General features: G+C 38.4%; 1 pseudogene; it reads right to left on the minus strand.

The window, feature by feature from the left end:
• Window positions 1-218: 218 nt before the first annotated feature.
• The window catches only part of LOC126235042 (agrin-like), a 350,234-nt pseudogene continuing 326,888 nt past the window's right edge, over window positions 219-23,564 (minus strand).

Raw genomic sequence — 23,564 nt, forward strand, 5'->3', positions numbered from 1 at the left:
CTAGCAAAGAAAGAACACAATTAAATCATTTACACTCAGCCAGTTTTACATAAAGATAAAACTAACATTACATTTCGGTTTGTTCTTATTATAACATACACATTGTTACATATTTTTAGATTGCCATACTTTGTACAGAAACATACAATTTATTTGCTGTCATTATATCAACCATTATAAACAATTGGCAGTGTTATGCAATAATTATACATCTAAGTTGTTAGGTTTTACTAAATTCAGAAATAAACTGATCAGAGAGGAAAAGAGAACAGATATGAGTGTAAAGGAGGAAGATAGGAGAACACTTAATGTAAATTTTGAGAGCTCATGGCAAGATTTCAGAATGCTTCAATAGACCATTCTCAGTTGATGTATTTTAGTAACTCAAAGTTCAGCATTAAATCAGTTCTCTCTGTTACTGATAACTGACTTGAAGAGACCACATAAGATACTGTTCATTCTGTAGACATATTACTTGCTTTTACAGTGTAGACTGTACAAATAACACCTGACTGTATTATAGTTAACTGCAAGTTCAAAACAATCCAGTTCCTAGTAGATGGCTTCTTCAGTGTTTTCATTCTCATTATCTCAAATTCCACAGTCTCTCATTATCTCTTTTTCTAATATATATATTTTGTTGTTTCAGTCTTTGTCAGTTATCTACCGTTTGCATAGGCCTATTTAATTCTCCTTTCAAGCTTATGATTTTCTCCCTCATATAGTCTTTAATCCCTTCTTATTGATCTTTTCATTACAGATACCTTGAACTTGAATTAGAATAATGTTCTCAACCTAAACCAAACTATTGGGAGGCCAACTGTAACTAATCATTTAGTCTTATCTATATTGTAACAGTCTCTCTCAAATAAATGCTTTAACTTTTTATGTACATTTCACTTCTCTTTTACAGTTTGTGTGTATAACACGCAGAAATGTTGATTAAAAGGCCAGGAAATTTAATTTTATTTTCATAAGTACTGTATATTGCCAGACATCATTTCTCTGTCACATATCATCAAACATTTTATATCACTTCTTGATTTTTCAATACAAGATTCTGTGTAGCTGTCTCATTTACAACATACATTTTGAAACCTTGCTGTAACTACTGGAAGAAAGAGTAGAATAAGTTTACATCTAGTAATGCAATGAACACACACACATTGATTGTAGCATCTTCTATGGCACATAACATTTTAACACATTTACTGCACTTCCACACTGTCCAGTTCCTTTCCTTCACAATCACATTACAAAAATAATATAAGGAATTGAAAAAATGGAAATATTTTGCAGTGAAACATTACATCTTATTTAAATAAATATATACTTTTTCCTAACATTTAGAAAAAAGCTCCCTTTATAATATAAAAAATCTGTTGCTGCTGAAACAAATCCTTCTCTTTTCTGATATTTCTAAGATAGTTTACTCATTTGAAGCTGTTACAGGGAAACTGTCATCTCTCAGAAAATCTCAATTTACTCTTATTGCATATTGACAGTATTTGGAATGAGAATCACTTCCACAGAAACTGGGTCTCTCACTTCAAATCTGAATTTTCTGTGTATTTTAAAGTCATAAAATTGACTCTACTAAATTATGGAACAGGTGAATTAAACAAATTTTTGCATGTACATCTTCTTTGAAAGATTTTCAGAGGACTTTTGTGGGTCATTCAAACACCAAGATTAATTACACCAATAGGCTTAAGATTCCCTTCAACAGAAGGAGCCGAAATCTTAAACTCTTTAGTTTTCATCCACTCTGTATCTATTTCCAGCCCTTCAAGATCTAACTGTGTAACTTAAAAGTGTGGTTTCTGAGAAATGCTTACATTTATTTCTTACATTAGTTTTTGTTTTGCAAATGGAATGCCTATAAATGTTCAGAAATCACAAGAATGGAAGTTTCATAGTTTCCGTCATGTTCCTTCTGTTTTCATAATACAAATTTGTACAGCAACAATTAAATCTTCATAAATGAGCAATAAGAGTTCATGTCATCAGTAACTACACATATTGAGCTCATGTAGTGAACACCCTGAGGAAATATATGTTCTGTTAGTAAACTTACAAAACAGTTTCTTCAGATTTATCCTTCTCATGTCATGCCAGATAGTTCATCTGAGTAATTTGCCATCATTCTTAATAGTACATTTTGGAGACTGTTTTAGGAACAATGTTTCTGATCATATAGCAATAAACATACTCCAATGGTACATGAATCTCAGAGACTGTTCATGCTATTGCAAGATCAAATGGTTACACATCATGTCACAGACATGAAGCTGAAGCATGTGTTACGATACAGTGCTGAGGCAAAATCGTAAAGATGACTTATTGTCTGTAATGTAGTCTCTAAAGTTTATAAACCTATCAGATAGTTTCACATTACTGATGCACCCTTGAAAGCCAGTGTAATAGCTGGGATGTAGTCCAGTGGAAGTGGCTGGAGATCCTCCTGTAAAACAACAACAAATCCTGACTGTAGTTTTGTGTAAGAAGTAATCATAATGTCACATTTACAGTGAGCAGCATTATATGGAATTTGAGAAACACAATTAGTGTCTGTTACAAATTTCACTGACAAACAAAAAGGTATCCTTGAACAGACAATCAACTATCAAGAAAAAGAGTCTTGTGATTATACTATTAAATGCACGTTTTATGGACACTGTTATGTATAATTGAATCTGTACTGTTAACAATGCTGTATTAAAACCACTACACATTAGATCTAAAATTAGTCAGAACATTAGTGTCAGCAACAGTACAGTATCATGTACCTCCACTTATGAATTACCTGTATTGTTTATTTTTCTTCGATGGACATCTGTGATGTTGGTTAATCATAGAACAAGTCATTATACATGTGGAAAATTTTTCAAATAAAAACATCAAAATTATGAATTATTATATGCCATAATAAAAAACATTGATAACAAACATTCTACAGAAGAATTTATTTTATTTCGTAAAACTTGATAATCAGTAAGGAATGAGATAGGAGCTGGCTTGTAAACTATAATAATTTCAGTATTCATCTAGAATGCTTTAGGAAAAGCACAGAAAAAGCATATCACACTGGCTGGCTCAGGTAAACAAACATGAACCTTCCTATAATACAGTTTCTTATTACTTTTTACTACTTTGAAGAGAGAAACTGTCAGAGAGAGAGAGAGAGAGAGAGAGAGAGAGAGAGAGAGAGAGAGAGAGAGAGAGAGAGAGAAGGGGGGGGGGAGGAGGAGATAATCTGTTGACATATTACTGCATCAGATATATTACTGATCTATCAATTTTTGTGTTAAGAGTTTCTACCTGTTCTTTCCAGTATGTTATTTTGCCTTTCCTGACCACTTTATAATTATAATTCTTCTGCATTTAAATACTTCTAATGTATTCCATTTTGTTCTTACCAGTTTCCCTATTCCACTTTACCTCTCCCTACTAAGTCACTGTTTTCTTTTCTGTTACTTTTAATTACTGCTTTGTTTATTTTTAAAACAAATTGTGTGATAAGTAGGTTGTTTGTTTTTGTCATATTGAAACTGATTAGTTTTATTTTATCATTTTAGTTATCATGTTAAAAAAGAAGCAGTAAAATATTCTGATTGTGTCAAATAAATGGTAATCCACTGAATATTTCAATTTCATTTATTATATAAGACTTTCCCAAATGTGAGATGTGGTCATAGAGAGACAATATCTATTGAGATTGATTTTAGCATGAACTGTTGAAATGCATAAGCATGCTGTCTCAGTAATAAAGTGCCAACATCAGATAAAAACTGTTAAGCACAAGCAAGAAACCTGTATATTCAAATATGAGGGCACCAAATGATGAGTTAAATCACAAATAATTGCAGAAATGCTGGGCTACAGGTTAAGTGTTTCATAAAACTCTTTTTGGCATATATATATATATATATATATATATATATATATATATATATATATATATATATATATATATATATATATACACATACTCCTGGAAATGGAAAAAAGAACACATTGACACCGGTGTGTCAGACCCACCATACTTGCTCCGGACACTGCGAGAGGGCTGTAGATGCAATGATCACACGCACGGCACAGCGGACACACCAGGAACCGCGGTGTTGGCCGTCGAATGGCGCTAGCTGCGCAGCATTTGTGCACCGCCGCCGTCAGTGTCAGCCAGTTTGCCGTGGCATACGGAGCTCCATCGCAGACTTTAACACTGGTAGCATGCCGCGACAGCGTGGACGTGAACCGAATGTGCAGTTGACGGACTTTGAGCGAGGGCGTATAGTGGGCATGCGGGAGGCCGGGTGGACGTACCGCCGAATTGCTCAACACGTGGGGCGTGAGGTCTCCACAGTACATCGATGTTGTCGCCAGTGGTCGGCGGAAGGTGCACGTGCCCGTCGACCTGGGACCGGACCGCAGCGATGCACGGATGCACGCCAAGACCGTAGGATCCTACGCAGTGCCGTAGGGGACCGCACCGCCACTTCCCAGCAAATTAGGGACACTGTTGCTCCTGGGGTATCGGCGAGGACCATTCGCAACCGTCTCCATGAAGCTGGGCTACGGTCCCGCACACCGTTAGGCCGTCTTCCGCTCACGCCCCAACATCGTGCAGCCCGCCTCCAGTGGTGTCGCGACAGGCGTGAATGGAGGGACGAATGGAGACGTGTCGTCTTCAGCGATGAGAGTCGCTTCTGCCTTGGTGCCAATGATGGTCGTATGCGTGTTTGGCGCCGTGAAGGTGAGCGCCACAATCAGGACTGCATACGACCGAGGCACACAGGGCCAACACCCGGCATCATGGTGTGGGGAGCGATCTCCTACACTGGTCGTACACCACTGGTGATCGTCGAGGGGACACTGAATAGTGCACGGTACATCCAAACCGTCATCGAACCCATCGTTCTACCATTCCTAGACCGGCAAGGGAACTTGCTGTTCCAACAGGACAATGCACGTCCGCATGTATCCCGTGCCACCCAACGTGCTCTAGAAGGTGTAAGTCAACTACCCTGGCCAGCAAGATCTCCGGATCTGTCCCCCATTGAGCATGTTTGGGACTGGATGAAGCGTCGTCTCACACGGTCTGCATGTCCAGCACGAACGCTGGTCCAACTGAGGCGCCAGGTGGAAATGGCATGGCAAGCCGTTCCACAGGACTACATCCAGCATCTCTACGATCGTCTCCATGGGAGAATAGCAGCCTGCATTGCTGCAAAAGGTGGGTATACACTGTACTAGTGCCGACATTGTGCATGCTCTGTTGCCTGTGTCTATGTGCCTGTGGTTCTGTCAGTGTGATCATGTGATGTATCTGACCCCAGGAATGTGTCAATAAAGTTTCCCCTTCCTGGGACAATGAATTCACGGTGTTCTTATTTCAATTTCCAGGAATATATATATATATATATATATATATATATATATATATATATATATATATATATATATATATATATATATATATGTGTGTGTGTGTGTGTGTGTGTGTAATTATATACAATAGTATGACTATGGGTGACAAATGTACATGCTGCTGCAAGTTAGTTAATAGTTCACGATTGGTGTGTGGGTGTGTGGGGGCTGTGAATTGCAGTTTCACTGCAGGTGACTGCAGTGGGACAGAAGAAGGAATTCCCAATGAGGTTCTCCTACAGATATATAGGTTATATTTAAAAACAGGAAGATGACAGAACCAAAGGAGAGACAGAAGCCTATACTTCTGTTGCTATCGCTGAACTCGAGAACAGATAAGCCTATTATTTTTCAGCTGTAGAAGAAAGTAGGACACAGTAAATCATTATAATAATTTAAGATATGGATCAGAAAAGATGTTGAACAAAAAAAGAAATGTTTTACTGCTTGGTACCAATCATGGGAGAGGTGTAGGCCAACGTTTGCAGGAAAAACTTGAATCAGTGTGCCAGACCACAAATATTGTAAAGTCTTGTGCTACCCTTGGCAGGTATAGATGTTTTATAGGCACTAAGGATTTGAGTAAGGACAAACTGGTATTAATACTTGGAGAAGCAAGCAACTGGCTGGTGGAAAATGGAGAACATAGTATCAGGAGTGGCCTGGATAAGCTATGTGCAGCAACCTCATACATAAATACAGATTTCACTCAAGTTCTGCAGCAGCAGGATCAACCCTCGATGAACAAATCCATCAGTCAGATTAAGCAGGGACTGATCAGACTGCTACTCAGTTCGAGCAGGGCTTGCAGCTGTGCTGCAACTGGGAGGCAGGGATACATAAAGCATGGTCTATACCTTTACATGAGTGAGAAAAATATATTAATTCAACTCATAGGTGAAAATATAAGGGAGGAAAGTTAGGGGATTGTCACAATGGTAAAATTCCTGTTGTTTGGATTCAGATTCTTTATTTGCCATTGGCCACATGTAGTGGAATGGGCTTTGCAATGATGATATGAAACAACAGCAAACACTATATTAATTAATGTTCATGTTACATGTACAAATTATTAATCCTACTTGAATCAGTTGTACAGAATTGCAGTTATAACCTCAAAACTCAACTTCTATACTAAATGTATTCCAGAATTCTCTTCAGCTACAGAATGGATTGTTTATTAACCAATTATACATCTTTCTTGTAAAATTATGAGAGGTGTATCGAGTGCAGAATATGGCAGTTTATTAAATAATTTCAGACAGTTCACTTTGTGAAAGTTGCCTATTTTCATCAGCCTATGCCTAAGAATGTCAATACTCTTTTTGTTTCCAGTGTCATGACAGTGTATATTCTTTCTGGTGTTAACTCTGTTATGTTTTTTCTCTTTGGTGTTAACTCTGTTACTCTGTTTTTAGCATCTATCAGTGATGCATCGATATAGAGGTTTACCACTGTCAGAATTTTGATCTTGGTGAATAAAGGACGGCAGTGTTCCCTTGGACCAAATTTACATATTAGTTGTGGCCTCTTTTCTGAATAAGTACTACATCACTGACATGATATGGGTGACCATATAGCAACAGCCCGTAAGATATGTGAGACAGAAAAAGCCCAAAGTAAGCTGTCCTAAGATAATTATTACTCACTATATCAGCTAATTTCCATATGAGAGATGACACCTGTGATATCTATTTGCAGACATGGTTGATGTGGTGTTGCCTGTTTACTTTGAAACCAGTGGGTATTCCAAGCAGTTTCACAGATTTTGATTCTATGTTATTAGCTAGTCACAGTTGAAAATGTTGAGTTTTCTCTGGATTACACAATAGTTTATTAGATAAGAATCTGTTTAGTGTTGGAGGGTAGAATACTGTAATTCTGGGGTAAGTCTGACATATCACTATTTGTGGTGATTAAAGTTTTATCACCCACATAGCAGATGACTGACAGAAGTCCAACATAATGTGGCAAATCATTAATTGCAACAAACGAAGAAGGATTGTCCGAGGACAGAGACCCAAGGTACACCAGATGTGACTTTCTTTTAGGAATAATGTCTATTTTGAAATGACAGTGCACGTACGCTATAACGCCTGCCTGCTCGCGCTTGCAGTGCCTAAGTCCGTTATCAGCGCGTTACATAATCAAGGTCACTCGCTCTCTATATAAGCGGGCAGTGCACGCCAGCAGAACCATTCCGCTGTGAGCTCCATCTGCAACAGCATTGAAGCATTATGCCCCGTCAATGTGTGTATCGTCAACGCTGCCACCGCATGCCTGTCTACAAACATATTATTAGCTTGGAGAATAAATTTGGAACAAATGGAACAGCCCACTCAGTGGTATTAAATGGACCTATATTCTTTCTTGGGTCCAGGGTTAATTTTACTCTCAATGTTGCTACTGGAAATTCTGGTAGTGGTTGGTTTACTCTAGCCATTGTTCGTTGTGAAAACGCATCCCTTCCTGGACTTGAATCTTTTGCCTACAAGACCTGGCATTGTGGAATCGACCTGAAGACTCAAAGTAGACCTAGTTATGTGTATAGTAATATGCCTGTATATGTGTATAGTAATATGCTCCTGTAGAAAAGTTAGAAATGATGAAAAAATACATGTATGGATGAAAGTACTTGGTGTACTTGCTGAAAATGTAACTGTAACTGGTGATATTACTTTGTACTATAATTATTAATAAAGTGTGATCCTTGACTCCTGTAACCGGATAGTGTAGCCGAGAACCGCTAGATGTATATCTGGTAATTGGGAGGCTCAAGGATGCAACAGTTTGAAAAAATTCGAAAACATAGTGCCGCACTGCCCGCTGAGCGCCTAGCGAGTCGGTGACACAACCCGTCCGACTTGGCTCGGTGCTCCAAGAGACGTGCGCTGTCAACTGTTATTTATATAAGAATTAACTATGACACAAATATTCTTTTGTTATTTAGATAAGAATTAACTATTTCTAATGCTGTATTATTTATTTCATAATACTGTAGTTTGGCTAGTGAGATGTAAAAGCAGACACATTCAAATGCCTTACTCAAATCAAATAGTTCAAGAGATACCATATTCTTATTTTCAAATGAAATTACTGTCTGATTAAAAGTTTGAATGTTTGCAAAAGTGGTATTTTTTCCTTGTCAAAAACCATGTTGTCTGTTACAAAAATCATCATGTTCTTCAAAATAGTTACTAAGCTGTTGGTGAAAAATTGCTTCAAATATTTTGGGAAAGATAGGAGTGGCAGACACTGGTCTATAGTTCTGGTAGATGCATTTCTCCCTTTTCGTACATAAGTATAATTTTTGAAATTTTGAGTTGATCAGGATAAACTCCAAATTCTAATTCATAATACAAGCAGACAGTTTGCAAATACGATGTTTTGTCCTTTTTTGTTGTGTAGTTAGACAGCCCACACCTTTTGACTATGGAAATTTTAAAACAGCATGTACTATATCTATGTGTGTGACAAGATCCTGATGGAATTCATGACCTCTAAGAAACTGATGTGATTGGCTGTTTAATTTTTAATCTTAATTTATTTACTGTAGTAATAATGCAGTTACTGAGCATTTCTGGCTCAAGCAGAAGTCTTCCGTTTGGGTATATGTGGATTTTTGTGTTTTAATACTCCAAGTAGTCTTGCATTTGTTGGGAGCTCCTTCTCTGTTGTTTCCATAGGCAATCAGTTTGGCAAATTTAAGCTTGGCTTGTCAATGTTTTTTTATACATATCCCAATGCTCTGTGCCACATTTGCAATTATTTATTTTTACACATTTTGTTCATTGAAAGCAACTATCCTCTGATACTGGAGAAAGATTTAAGATTTTTTCCTTTTTCGTTGGTTTAGTAATTTCTTTTCAGTGATGAGAAAAAGTACCATAAGTCAGTATCTGACTTAAAGAAATTATTAAAGGAAGTTTCAACAGTTGATCTGAAGACATTGTACTCATAAATATACTGCCCATTTGCTTTTCTAGGGCAGTCCATGAATAACATAAAAACATTCTTGTTTTTGACTTTTAACTTGTGTCATGTGTGGCTCCTTATTTGCAGCCACATAATCACTATCTGACTGTGCATAATGGTGTGTCAGGATCATGAGCTGTGAAACATTCATTTGCTGTATAGGTCTCTTGAGAAATTAACTATAATTTTGTTCAAGCAGGCATTCCCATGTGTGGGGCTATTGTGAGTACAATATAAATTTAATGATCTGAGTAGGTTTAAAAATGTTTTTGAGTTGTGTTCATCTGAGCCTTGAGCCTAACAATTCTATGCTGAAACCACCACATACTGCAACATTTGTTTTGAGTTTTAAAATTTTTCTTATCATTTGTTCAAATTTCTCAATAAATAAACATCACATATTTTTATCTTACAAAAGAGTTCTAACTCTAATAATTTACTCCTGATACAGTGAATGTTGACTTGCATGAGGGTAAGTAATTCATGTCTGTTTTTCTTTCTCTCTAAACCATTGGGGTCCTGTTTTTTACATGAACTACTTGTACTCTGTGATGATTCTGGAACTGAAGGCTTACAATTTTCTCTATGTGATGACTCTGGAACAAAAGGCTTACAATCTTCTTTCTCTAAGACACTAATATTCTGATGGAAGATGGTCACTTGAGGCTTTCCAGAGGCAGTTAAAGTGTTTTGTCTAAAAATTGAGTATGTACTGATTACAGGTGTTGGAGGTAAACCTTTACAGGCTAAATACCTAGTCAAACAGTGAGGCTGAACGACTGGTCCACACATTTAAGGCTCAGATGAGGAAACTCCTGATTTCTTCTGCTGCTGATGATGCGCTTCTCCAATTTCTGGCTTCTTACCATTTCACCCCCATGGGCGATCACATCCCGGCTGAGCTCTTACATGGCCGACAGCCCCACACGCTACTTCATCTTCTGTGGCCTTCCACCTCACGGCTGCAGGTGCCTTCACTTGGCCGGTTCACCGCCGGCGACCTTGTATGGGTACAGGGATATGGCAGGCGGCCAAACTGGAGTCCGGCCGCATCTTACGACACCGTGGCCGATGCCTGTATGAAATCCAGACGGACACGGGTGTTGCAGTGCGTCATTCGGACCAGCTTCAGCCTCGTGTGCCAGCAACGCCTGTTCCGAATGCCGCTACACCACCTTTGGCTCTACCTGATGCTTGGGATCTCGGAATCTCTCATTACTCACAACGCAGCTCACCATCATCTCAGTGCCAGCACAAGAACTGACGCCACCAGAAGACGTGCCCATGCAGGAACCAGATGACCATCATCTGTTGGAGCAACTCTACTCGCCTCCTTCTCCTACAGATGCCGACACATCACCCATGTCTCCTGTTATAACAACTGGACTTGCCGCAATAGGCAGATTGGGGAACGGGGCCCCAGCAGATTCGACCCCCACGTCTCCTGTCATCTCGACCCGTTATCATCGGGGACACTTCCGTCCGTACGGGAAGCCTCCTCCTTGAGACTTTACGGCCAGTTAAACAACACCTATGGACGTTTGCAATCTACAGGCCACCTCCATCAAGACCAGTGCAAAAAATTCAAAGGGGGGAAAAGCGTTGTGACTCGCCGATCTTTCAAAGTGCCGCCGTGCAGTTACGTGCATCCTCTACATGTGGCGCTGTCTGCCAGCCATGCAGCAGCCACGCCACCTAAGCGGCCAGCCAGCCAGCGGCTGCTAGACTTGGACTCAGTGCTGATTTGACAGTTACAGTGTACACACATCTTACTTTGTTTACTTTATCTGTGACTTACATGTATTGTGTCGTCCTTGAAATATATTTGTTCAACTTGAAGTTGTAACAACATCTATGTAACATTTTTTACAAACTATGGATATAATACATACCTTATGCACTACACTTCAAAGAATCTCGACCATCTGCATAGTATATCATGTCACATAAAAAGAAATTTCAAGAATATGTAAGGTTCAATATAATGCCATATCATAAGTAAAAATGTCTCATAGATAAAATATCATGCATATTACACTGGGTATATATGCTCATGTTTGCTGAAGAGCCGAATGAAGATTGAGATATTATGATCAACCACCAGGTGTCACCGCAATAGTAAGAAACAGAATACATCATCGTATCACATAAAGCATAAATACAAACATATTGTCACGTAAAAGAAGATGTACTTAGATGAATGACAAACATTACCTTCACTTAATTAAGGTTTATTCAGCACTTGCACACACAAGAGTGTGGAGCGAACTGCCTCCGGCCAGAACACATACAGTATATATACAGCTACAGAACATTCCAGTAAAATGATAGTTGACATTTGTGGATGCTTCTAGAATGTACTCAAACTGAATATAGAAATTAAAATGGTACACTACAGATGAGCTTTGAACTCGCAACCCTACATTCAACAGTCTAGTAGCATAACCACTACACCACGGTACTACTCAGCTTCTTCTGTGACATTGCTCCCTCCTTAAAAAAACGTCCTCCTAGTCTGGGAATGAGTCATCAGTCCTGCATACTCCAACTTCCGATGACTGATGCTTGCCCTGGTGGTGATCTTCTTAGAACTTCTTTTGCTGCTACACTCTTCGTCACCTTTCCGCTTGTTGCCTGTTGCCGGAGCTTTGAATTTACCCTGGGTGGCAGGATCCTCGTGGGGCTTCATACAAAGGACATGGACCATATCTTCAACTTCATAAGTAACATCAGACAACTGTCTTACAATCTTATAAGGTCCAAAGTAGCGCCTGAGGAGCTTCTCAGAGAGACCAACCTTCCGGAATGAAGATCCAGACTAGGTCACCAGGCTGGAAGATAACAGGGCAGTGGCATGTGTCATACCTTCGGTGATTGTTTTCTTGAGCCTGCAGCATGCAGAGTCGAGCTACCTGCCGAGCTTCCTCAGCTCTGGTTAACACCTAGCCGATGCAGTCGTCATCCACATCAGCAGGATGTAATGGAAACACAGTATCCTCATCATAGTCGCCTCACATCCATGCACCAGGAAAAATGGCATAAATCCTGTGGTGTCTTGTTTGGCGGTATTGTAGGCAAATGTCACGAAAGGTAGCACCTCATCCCAGTGGCTCTGCTCAACATTGACGAACATTGATAGCATGTCGACCAAGGGCTTATTAAGGCATTCAGTAAGCCCGTTAGTTTGCAGATGGTAGGCAGTCGTCATGTGATGAGTAATGTAGCATCGATGGGTTATCTCTGTCACAAGATTTGACTGAAAAACTTTCCCTCAATCTGTAATTAATGACCTTGGGGCACTTTGTTTTAATACAGAGTCTTCCATGATGAATTTGGCTACCTTCAATGCTTCAGCTATTTTCATGGCTTTTGTAATGGCATAGCATGTCAGATAATCAGTGCAAACAATAATCCATCTATTGCCACTAGTAGACATTGGAAATCGTCTGAGGAGGTCAATCCCAGCACACTGGAAAGGCATTTCGGCTGATGGAATTGGTATGAGTCGGCCAGGTGATTTCTGAGGAACTGCCTTTCTCCTCTGGCACTATTTCCAGTGCGACACATAATGACGAACACTCCTAAATAAACCTGGCCAGAAAAATCTCTTGTGGATTCTATCATAAATCCTAAATGTCCGGCCTCAGGTGTGCATGGAATTTCTGTAGAACATCTAGGTGCATGTGTTTAGGAGTCACTGGTAGCCACTTCTTTCCAAACGAATCAAAGTTTTTCTTGCTAAATAATCCATTAGCTACCTTAAATTGTCCTTTCACATCATCTGACCGATTTGAGGCAGGCATAATTTGAGATATCTTGCTGTCCTTCTTCTGCTCAGCAGAGAGATCCTGGAGTGCAGTGAGACAGTCACTATCTTCATCAAAGTCTTGATGGTCTTGCACAGGGTCTATTGAGAGACAGTCGACATCTTGGTGTTTTCTTCCACTCATGTACAGTATAGTAATGTCATACTCTTGAAGACGTAGCACCCACCGGGCGAGTCATCCTATTGGATCCTTAAGACCTGTCAAACAAAAAAGTGAATTATGGTCTGTAACAACTGTGAATGGCCTTCCATAGAGATACTGTCAAAATTTGCACATGGCCCAGATCACAGCAAGACATTCTCTTTCTGTAGTTGAGTAGTTTCTCTCAACTTTTGTAAGTGTCCTAGAAGCATAAGCTATAACTTTCTCTTTTCCATCCGAAATTTCCACCAGAACAGCACCAAGCCCATACCCACTGGCATCTGTGTGTAGTTCTGTAGATGCTTTCTCATCATACAGACCAAGTGCAGGGTCAGTCGTCAGAGATTTTCACAGCACATTGAAAGAATCTTGTTGAGCACCACCGCACATAAATATAGCAGCAGCTTATAACAACTCTTGGAATGGCCTGGCATTGATACAAAAGTCTTTGATGAAATTATGGTAATAAGAACATAATCCAAGAAAGCTCCTCACATCTTTAGTACTTTTAGGTTCTCACATCTTTAATACTTTTAATAATAGGAAATTCCATTATAGATCTCACCTTTCCTAGGTCTGGCTGCACACCTTCGTTTGACACAAGGTGTCGAAGTATTTTGATTTCTTTTGCTTCAAAGAGACACTTTCTTGGATTAAGTTTCAGTCCACCATATTGGAGACAGATAAGAATGGTCCTCAGTCTTTTTATATGTTTATCAAATGTCTCTGAGAACACTGTAATGGCACCTAAATAATAAAGACACATCATCCACTTCAGGTGACAGAAGATTATCCTTCATCAGTTCAAAAGTTGCTGGTGCTTTACACAAACCGAACTGCATTATCTTAAACTCATATAGGCCCTCGGAGTGATGAATGCAGTTTTCTCATGATCAGCCTCATCATCTTTGATTTGCCAGTATCCCGAGTACATGTCCATGGTTGAGAAAAATGTAGTCCCCTTCAGACAATCTTGTGTATCATCAGTTTGTGGAAGAGGGTAAATGTCCTTTTTAGTTATCTTATTAAGCTTCCTGTAATCAACACAAAAGCACCAACTGCCATCCTTCTTCCTGATGAGGACCACTGGTGACAACCTTCAGCAGAGATGTTTTGTTGTCGACAAATACAGTTTTCCGCAACTGGCGACGGCACTTCCCTGAAATTACTGAATATGATGCTCCACAGTCCACAAGAGCATGAGCTGGCTGGCCATCCATGAGGATATTGATGTAGTTCCCTATCATTTTTGTAGTGATCGACGGCGGAGTATTTTTCTCTTCGGCAGCCTCACCTCCAAGGAAGGTCGCACCCTTTAGTTTTCGAGGTTGTGGTGGCTAGGTGATTGGCTGGAGCTTGTAAACATCAATAGAGACCTTTATCGGTGTGTTGGGGAGCATCCTCTCCAGCGGCTAGCTTGCAGCGATGGTGACCTACGTCGTCCTGCACCCACATCTTCTTGTTCATCTTCGTCGTCCCAGAGTTGGTGTTGGCTAAGATCGGTCTGCTGTCTTCTGGTGCAGGCATCATCAAATATCCGCTGCCTTTCTCAGCAATAGTGCACCACATGTCCCGGTAGTCCGCAGTGGAAACATACTGGTTTGTTATCCTGGGTCCTCTACACGTCAGTCTTCCTTGGAGTCCAAACAGGTTCCTCATGCAGCATTGTAGGAACTTAACTCCACCTGGGTCTCGACTTTTTCACCATTTTAAAAAGAAATGAAGGATGAGAGATTGGGTTCAATGTCTGTTCCACTTCCTCCCTTATGACCTCTTGAAGCCTCTCGGTATTTTGCTCGCCTTGCAATCCAAGTGCCTTCTGAACTTCCTCTCTCACTATCTGATGAAGAACACTTATGAAATCATTTGCTTCCTCCATCAGAGACATTGATATGATGTGTGGAAACTGTTCAAACTTCTTGCATGTCATTCTTTTTTGATGCATTGTCTCGATATACTGGCACCATTTTCTGAAGTCGTCTGCTGTCGAAACCTCCTTCAGGAGTAGAGCTTTATACATGTGCTCAGTAACACCATTCATGAGATGTGCAACCTTACCTTCCTCCTTCATTCTAGGATCCACTATTTTACACAGTTTCAAGACGTCTTGAATGTAAGATGCTGTAGTTTCTCCTGGACGCTGTTCCCTGCCCTTTAATTTATCTTCAGCCTGGCACTTCTGTCATCGCGTGTTGCTGCTGGCCCGATGGGGGGGCGAGGGGGGCACTGTGTTGTCGATAATGTGCGCTATCATAAATTCCAATACCCAGCATCTCCACCAGAATAATGTCACGTAGAAGAAGTCATACTTAGATGAATGATGAACACAAGCTTCACTTAAGAAAGGTTTATTCAGCACTTGCATATACAAGAGCACGGAGCAAACTGCCTCCAGCCAGAACATGTACAGTATACATACAGCTACAGAACATTCCGGTATAATGATTCTTGACATTTGTGGATACTTCTAGAAAGTACTCAAACTGAATATAGAAAGTAAATGGTACAGTCCAGGTGAGTTTTGAACTCACGACCCTCTGTTCAAAAGTTTAGTATCATAATCACTACACCATGGCACTACTCAGCTTCTTCTACAACAATATAACCATAAAATTGTTTACAAAGCAATTGTACAATTTTACCATACAAGGAGTCATAGTCCAGGTGAGTTTTGAACTCACGACCCTCTATTCAAAAGTTTAGTATCATAACCACTACCCCATGGCACTACTCAGCTTCTTCTACAACAATATAACTATAAAATTGTTTACAAAGCAATTGTACAATTTTACCATACAAGGAGTCATTCATATCAGAGTATATAAGAAAAATTGTTTTAAAAATATTTCAGGTTTTTGTATTTCCTTGTAAAACATGAAAGAAAATTTTGTTTATTGAGAGTCTGTATGCCTGCTCAGTATGTCTTGTACCTAGACCTCATGCTACAAAGATTCTTATGATTATTCTGTAATATCTGTATGGAATTTTTTCATTCACAAATTATTGGATTTATCACATAGACTTCAGATCATTATATACACTTACGCATCACTATGTTGACTGTATATTAGACACTATAGTGGTGTTCATACACTTCGAGCACCACTACGTATTAGCTTTGTGATTTCAACTCTTTACTGTGGATTTATATTATATTGTTCTGTACATGATATTAAGAACTTACATTCTTTCTGTGTTTCCTTCCTACTGTTTGAAGGATCTGCATTGGTGTCTTTTATGTAAAAAAAAGATTATATTTATGTATTATGCTTGGCATGGACTTCAAATATTATATAATGCAGTACATGCACTTAATGTGTGCTGTCCACTGTATTCCAATTATCAGTGGTTCCTTTTGGCCCTTTTCTTCTTTGCATAATTCTGTGCTGCACCTAGATATTGACCACTATGGCTCCTAGACTTCGAGTTTCATGCTAATATATCTGAATCAATATGATGGCCTAATGATTTCACTGTAGTGCAGTTTTACTATACACTAAGAGATGTATATGGGATTTTATCATGAAACTACTGATTATTCTTCTGTGATGTCAAAAGTTTTATTAAAATATACATAGGCACTGAGTGCTAGCTTTATGTAGTACCTGGATTTTGTGCTATAATATTTGTGAGACAGAAATCAAACAGGGACCTCATGTCAGAGAAGTAAAATTTTCAGTACATGCAAAAATGCTCGATAATGTCTAAAATACTTATTTCCAGTTTTCTGCATATTGTAATAATTTACTTCATTCTGTACACATTCATATTGATTTTAAAGTTGTTTGAATATGACAGGTGTCAGTAATACATTAAAAGCAATCGATGACAGTCTTCTGGAAAAGACCACTTGCCGCTGTGGGGAAATAACATTGGCCCCTTTTCTAAACCTCACAGCTGCTTACGAAGTATTCCACAAAATAATATCTTCTAAATTTTACAGACTTTTTAAGGAGCTCAGAATAGCTTTGTATAAAAGAAGAATGTTTTATGAATACAATAATGCCAAACATGACAAGTGGTCCCTTCTCATACAAAAGTTATATTGCCTACAGATGTTTCCAATTTTGCAGTTTGCACCCCTAAAATGCCACCTGACAGCCGGCGCTACTGTAGCAACAAAAACATTCACCTACAGAATATGTTAAATCTGCTGTTGCTGCTAGAAATGAAAAAGGTGAAGTTCCTGACAGGCTAAATGTCTTTGTGAGTAGTAATTCAAACAAAACAACTTAAAGAACCAAATATATCTACTTTGACTTCATCATTAGCTACAAAGGTAGTGTACATTGTAGAATGGATGCTCATGGAAATGATTTTGCACACCGCATCTTTCCCAAAGAAAATGGACCTGGTGGGTTTCCTGGTGCAGTAATTCCAGCAGGGATGACAAGACAATGAAATGATTTGCTTTTTTAAAACATCAGGACCCATTACAGATGGAGATGATGTTTTAAATTACTGACGACGCCTTTGGCATAATTATTTTATTATTCTCCATGGCATGATGTAATTTTAGAAGTTTTACTTCTGATGAAGGTATATTTATATGTACCGAAACCGTGGTCAAGAATTTTAATAAAATAATTCTATCCTGCAACTGTTTCTGGCTGTCATCCTTTATTGTGAATAAAAAGACATTCTGTGTCTCAAGTAGAACCTGAACCAGAAGCTCAAGTCAGTGGCAATGAGGATCCTAAGAAAGACCTGAGCAGCCAGGTATTCCAGAACCAAAGAAGAAGAGGCAAAAATGCTATTTGTGAACAGACACCTTCAGACAGTATTTGAGAAATAGAAAATCAAATCCCTTGGCCACTATAAAATCTCAGTAATAAATTTTTGCGGGTTCTTTGAATTAAAAATTTTAGGTCATTTTGGTCCAATTAAGGGCTTCAAAATCAAAATTTGGTCTAAGAGATGCCATAACATACAGAAAAAATAACAATATTTTGAAAAACGAAAGAAAAGAAGCTGTGGAGTGTACACTAATTTTTCTCAGTTTGGGGCCAATTTATTTGGTTTTAATGTTTCATACTCTATAATGTGCTACAGGTCTGAATGGTTTAACCACTTAATATGTAAATTCAACTAAAAAAAAAAAAAAACTCTGTACCATTTGATAAAGGACATTCTAGGGGCATATATATGCAAAACGTGTTTATAAAATATCTAAAATTAAACAATGGTAATAAAGGTAAACTTTAAAGTGCTTTATCTCAAAAAATCTACTTCCCACCACCAATATTTGGTATGTCATAACTCACTTAAATTTAGAGACAGAAATCAATTTGTTTTTCTTTACAAATTGCACAGAATTTAATGTCGAAAGTAAAAATTGCAATAGCTCAAAATCCAAAATTTTTGACAAGAGATCCCTTTCCGCTTTCCATCTCACATTTGTGGTATTTAACATAAATGATTGCATACAATGGTAGAGGATATATCAGGTAATTCTAATCATGATGCTGTCCATACTTGACGTGTGCTGTCTGTATTGTATTTACATCCTTGTTTCTAATCCTTTAGTGAGCTCCTGGAAAATGTTTGTTAACATAAAATTCAACCATATATGGTGTTGCACTTATACTTTAGTGTGTATTATGCTTTTAATGCTACTATTTGGTTTACAAAATTCTTTACTCCCTTATTTCCTCTTATTACACCTAGGCCTCGTTTACCATGCTGGTGCCTAAACTTACATCTCACCAGCTCAGTACTGAATGGTGTATATAATAGCTTATTTGATTCTCTTTGTAAAACTAATGGTTAAATTATTTGAACATGTAACAAAAACAATTTTTTGTTTTCCCTCTCAGTGTCTACACACTGGTTAAATTCACCTAGACATCAAGCAATATTTTGCCTTATACCTTGACTTCATATTTCATTTCTGGTAGCATGTAATATAGATTACTTACATATAGTTGTTAGGAATATAGCAGTTAATTCTTTTTATGTTACCTTTATCATTTTTTTTAACTTTTAGGGGAGCTATTGCATCTATTTCTTGTCTTTTAAACGTTAGGTGGACTTTTGTGACTTGTTTGTCAATGTATTTTATTTGTACATGACATATGTTTGGCTTCATTACAAATATATTAAAAAATATATTAAATGATAAATATGGATATACAAAACTCTCTTTTACATTTGACAAAGAATTACAAAAATTTAAGATATTTTTTTAAAAAATTATAATGTTTTACCTTATGTACTCTGATTACGATGACTCCTTATACAGCAAAATTGTATAATTGCATTACAAACAATTTTATGGACCTATATTTGTACTTATGCTTCATAAGATACAATGTATCCTGTTTGTATTTACTACAGTGCCACTGCTTGATGGTCGATCATAACATCTGTAATGTCTACGACATGCCAATATACTATGCCTTGCATGTTCTTGAAATGTTTTTATATGAACAGACACAATATATTGTGCACGTGGATGAGAGTCTTTGAAGTGTCGTTATTAGGTATGTTAGACATCCATATTTTGTAAAAAATGTTACGCACTTATGTCATACGTGCTTTTCATATCCACACTGTGCTTCAACTCGGTCAATGCTTTGCAGATCCGAAGATGGCAACATAGTTTGCCGAAACCAGTAATCCAAATAAATGCTCTACACAATTGCGGATATTGGAAGTTTTTTTCCTTTTGTATTTAGAGCATACAAATAACTAACTAATTTACCATAGTTAATATTGTAGGACATGCTGGCTCTAGTAGCTCACTACCTTGCTGATTAGTCAGTGCAACAGAATGTCAATCCTAAGGGCCCGGGTTCAGCTCCTGACTGGGTCGGAAATTTTCTCCACTCAGTGACTGGGTGTTGTGTTGTCTTAATCATCATCATTTCATCCCCATCAACACACAAGTCACCAAAGTGGCATCAAATCGAAAGACGTGCACCCAGCGAACGGTCTACCCGATGGGAGACCCTAGTCACGTAACATTTACATACAGTCTATATTTTTTTTTAATTCTTAGAAAAAATATTAGTATGTAAAGTTCATTACCAATCCAAAAACTGCCCTTTAATCTTGGAATAGGCTTGCTGATTGTAATTGTTACAGGGTCTTCTTCATCCACCTGCAGGGCAGCATGATACATTCGATGAGATGCTGTGAGGCGATGCCAAAGACCATCAGCCACTTTCACCTGGGCACAGTTGTGAAGATCATTATGATGTTAGCAATAATGGAAATTCCTGGGTGACAAAGTACAAAAAATAAGGGAAAGGCAACAACTCACCTATAACAGATCAATGGGTGGAGCACAGAAACACCACAGAAAACAGCACTCACACTAGCTTTCAAGCACTGGCTCTTTTTCTAGCAACAGTACACACATTCACATATGTGTGAGAAAGTGTGTACTACTGCTAGAAAATGGGCTAGTGCTTGAAAGCTAGTGTGAATGTTTCTGTGCTCCTTTCTTCAATCTGCTTTAGGTGAGTGACTGTGACATTAATATTTTGGTATTTATGTACCAAAATAAGTCTAACAAAATGGGTAGTGCTGTACTTAACTGCTAAGTACATGTGTAACATTTGGCAAATTCCTACATTAATACCATAAATATACAAGCACAAGAAATTGTTGTATCAGTGTCTATCTGTGTATTATTTCTGACATGACCACAATCACAGTTTTGTGCCATTTCTGTTTTATTTTAGACATACAATAAAAACAAGAGATAAACATTGGCTTAAATATAACACTCCAGATGTTGTGTTCTTCATACTAGACTTTGGTCTTTAATAGACCACCTCCCTCAACACAGCCTTCACTGTACATAATTACCCCAACAGCCTAGTTCAAAAGCAGATTTCTTGGACCATCTCATTCAATAATGGGATTGATGATCCCTTTAAAAAGAAGCAACTTCAGAGCACACCACTTGTTACCAAGTAGTATCCTGGCCGTGAATGTATTAATCAGCTACTTCAACATGGCCATGACTTCCTAAAATCATGCCCTGAAATGAGATCCATTCTGTCTGAGATTTTGCCCACCACACCTAGAATAGCTTTTCATTGCGCCTCCCCACCCCCCAGTCTTTGCGATATCCTTGCCAGACCCTATGCTCTTTCTGGACCCATCTCTGTACCCTATGCTCCTACCCCTGTGACAGTCCCCATTGCAAGACTTGCCCTATATACTCTACAACCACCACCTATTCCAGTCCTGTAACTGGCAAAACATATACTATCAAAGGGAGAGCCACCTGTGAAATGAAATGTCATATACCAGCTGCTATGTAAACACTTTTTAGCCTTTTACATTGGCATGACTACCTCCCAGTTATCTATCAGGATGAACAGACATAGACAGAGGGTGTATACTAGTAACACACAACATCATGTTGCAAAACATGCTCTACAACATGACAATCATGACCTCAGTGCCTGCTTCTCCACATGCACCATCTGGATTTTCCCACCATACACCAGCTTCTCAGAACTCTGCACGTGGAAACAAGCACTACATGTCTGTGGTTCTTGTCACCCATCTGACTTAATTTACGTTAATTTCTTCCATTTCAGCACTACTTCATCGTAATGCCTCCTTTCTTCACTCCATTTTAGTTTTCTACATTTTTTCATTTTCCGACCTGTCTATTTTTCACCATCCCCCTTCCCACCCATGTTACATACTATGCACTTTGCTTTTCACTCTTATTAACTTTTGCATGATGTTTTAGTAGTAATTTCTGTCTTGCATAATATCCTGTCTTTCACCTTTAAGCTCTCGTGATTTCATATCTCATCCGGTGCAGTCCCCACCAATCAGTCTTTCCTTCTCATCCCGTCTGGTAAGTCTTCCCTGATCAGGGGTACTTGGTCACTTTTCTGAAATGTACCCCTTTCCCTGAGCCTCTCCAGTGCTTTTCCTTCACCCCTCTTCCTTCCCCTTCAACTCTTTCATCAGAAGAAGGAGCCATTATATCTGAAAGCTTGTGAAAGTTAAATCCTTTTGTGTGTGTGTGTGTTCCCCTGCAGCCACTTGATTTTTTGTCTGCCCATGTACATTACATTTACATTATATGGTCTTTCATCATTGATAGAGTACAAGGTAACTTTAATGTTAAAAGCATTGCTAAAAACAACCAGGAGAAGTTTCTTAAGTTTCTTCCCTGTGGAAGTGTAGTACCTATGTCTGTAACATTAGTTTGTTCTTGACTGATACTTTATGAATTTCTTTGGCTTTTGTCGTTACAGAAAACTGAACCTTCCATTAAATCCTGTACCAATAACTGAAATCATATCTTTTTTCTCTTTGACATTTTAAAAAAATACCAAACCAACCACATATGAATGCAGTTGAATTTTAAAGCTCATCATTTTCCTTTAGCTTACTGTCATATACTGCACTGCTTCATAAAAGAACGTCTTCTTTCTAGTGATCCATACAGTAACAAGGCTGGCATATTTTTGGTTTGAAGTCTGACACCAATTCTAAGAAGAATAGCAGTAGTCATCATGAAGCAATTGAATTTTCTCCAACACAACCACTCAGGACAATATTCTTTATATAAAAAAAATTCTTCACCTTGAATAATGATGTTTTGTGTATTACAAATTTATTTTACTCATCTTGCAGCAAGCAGTTTTGAGCAGAGTACTGGGAAGGATCCATATTACTTAAAATCAACTATTATAATCAGCAAAATGAATATTTTGTGATCAAGATTAGAAATCAACATGTATATGCTAACTGAAATTAGAGTGTGTTTGTATATACAAGACACAACAATACATATAAATTACTGGTGATAATTTTAATAAGTTTTATGTAGATATAATAATGGAAAGTCCTTGATGGAATATAAATATTGGAAGAAGTGAAGGTAACAACTCACCATGCAGTTAAGATGGTGAGTCGCTGATAGGCACATAAGCTAGATTTAGTACATTGCTAGCTCCAAGAGAAATCCTTCTTCAGAACTAATAAAATACACATACACACATACTTACCTAGATACATACGCATACACCAGCACAGCTACATTGTCCCAGCTGACTACACTGTGCTAGCACTGCACCTTGACTAGGTGAGGGGTTCTGTCAGGCCGAGTGGACAGTGAGAAAGAAGAGGCCATGAATGAGAGGAAGGGTTGGGGAAGGGTGACTGGAAGGGAGAACCAGCAGGCACACTGGATGGGAAAGTTGTACAAAT

The sequence above is a fragment of the Schistocerca nitens genome, chromosome 2 (assembly GCF_023898315.1).
Source record: "Schistocerca nitens isolate TAMUIC-IGC-003100 chromosome 2, iqSchNite1.1, whole genome shotgun sequence".
NCBI lineage: Eukaryota > Metazoa > Arthropoda > Insecta > Orthoptera > Acrididae > Schistocerca > Schistocerca nitens.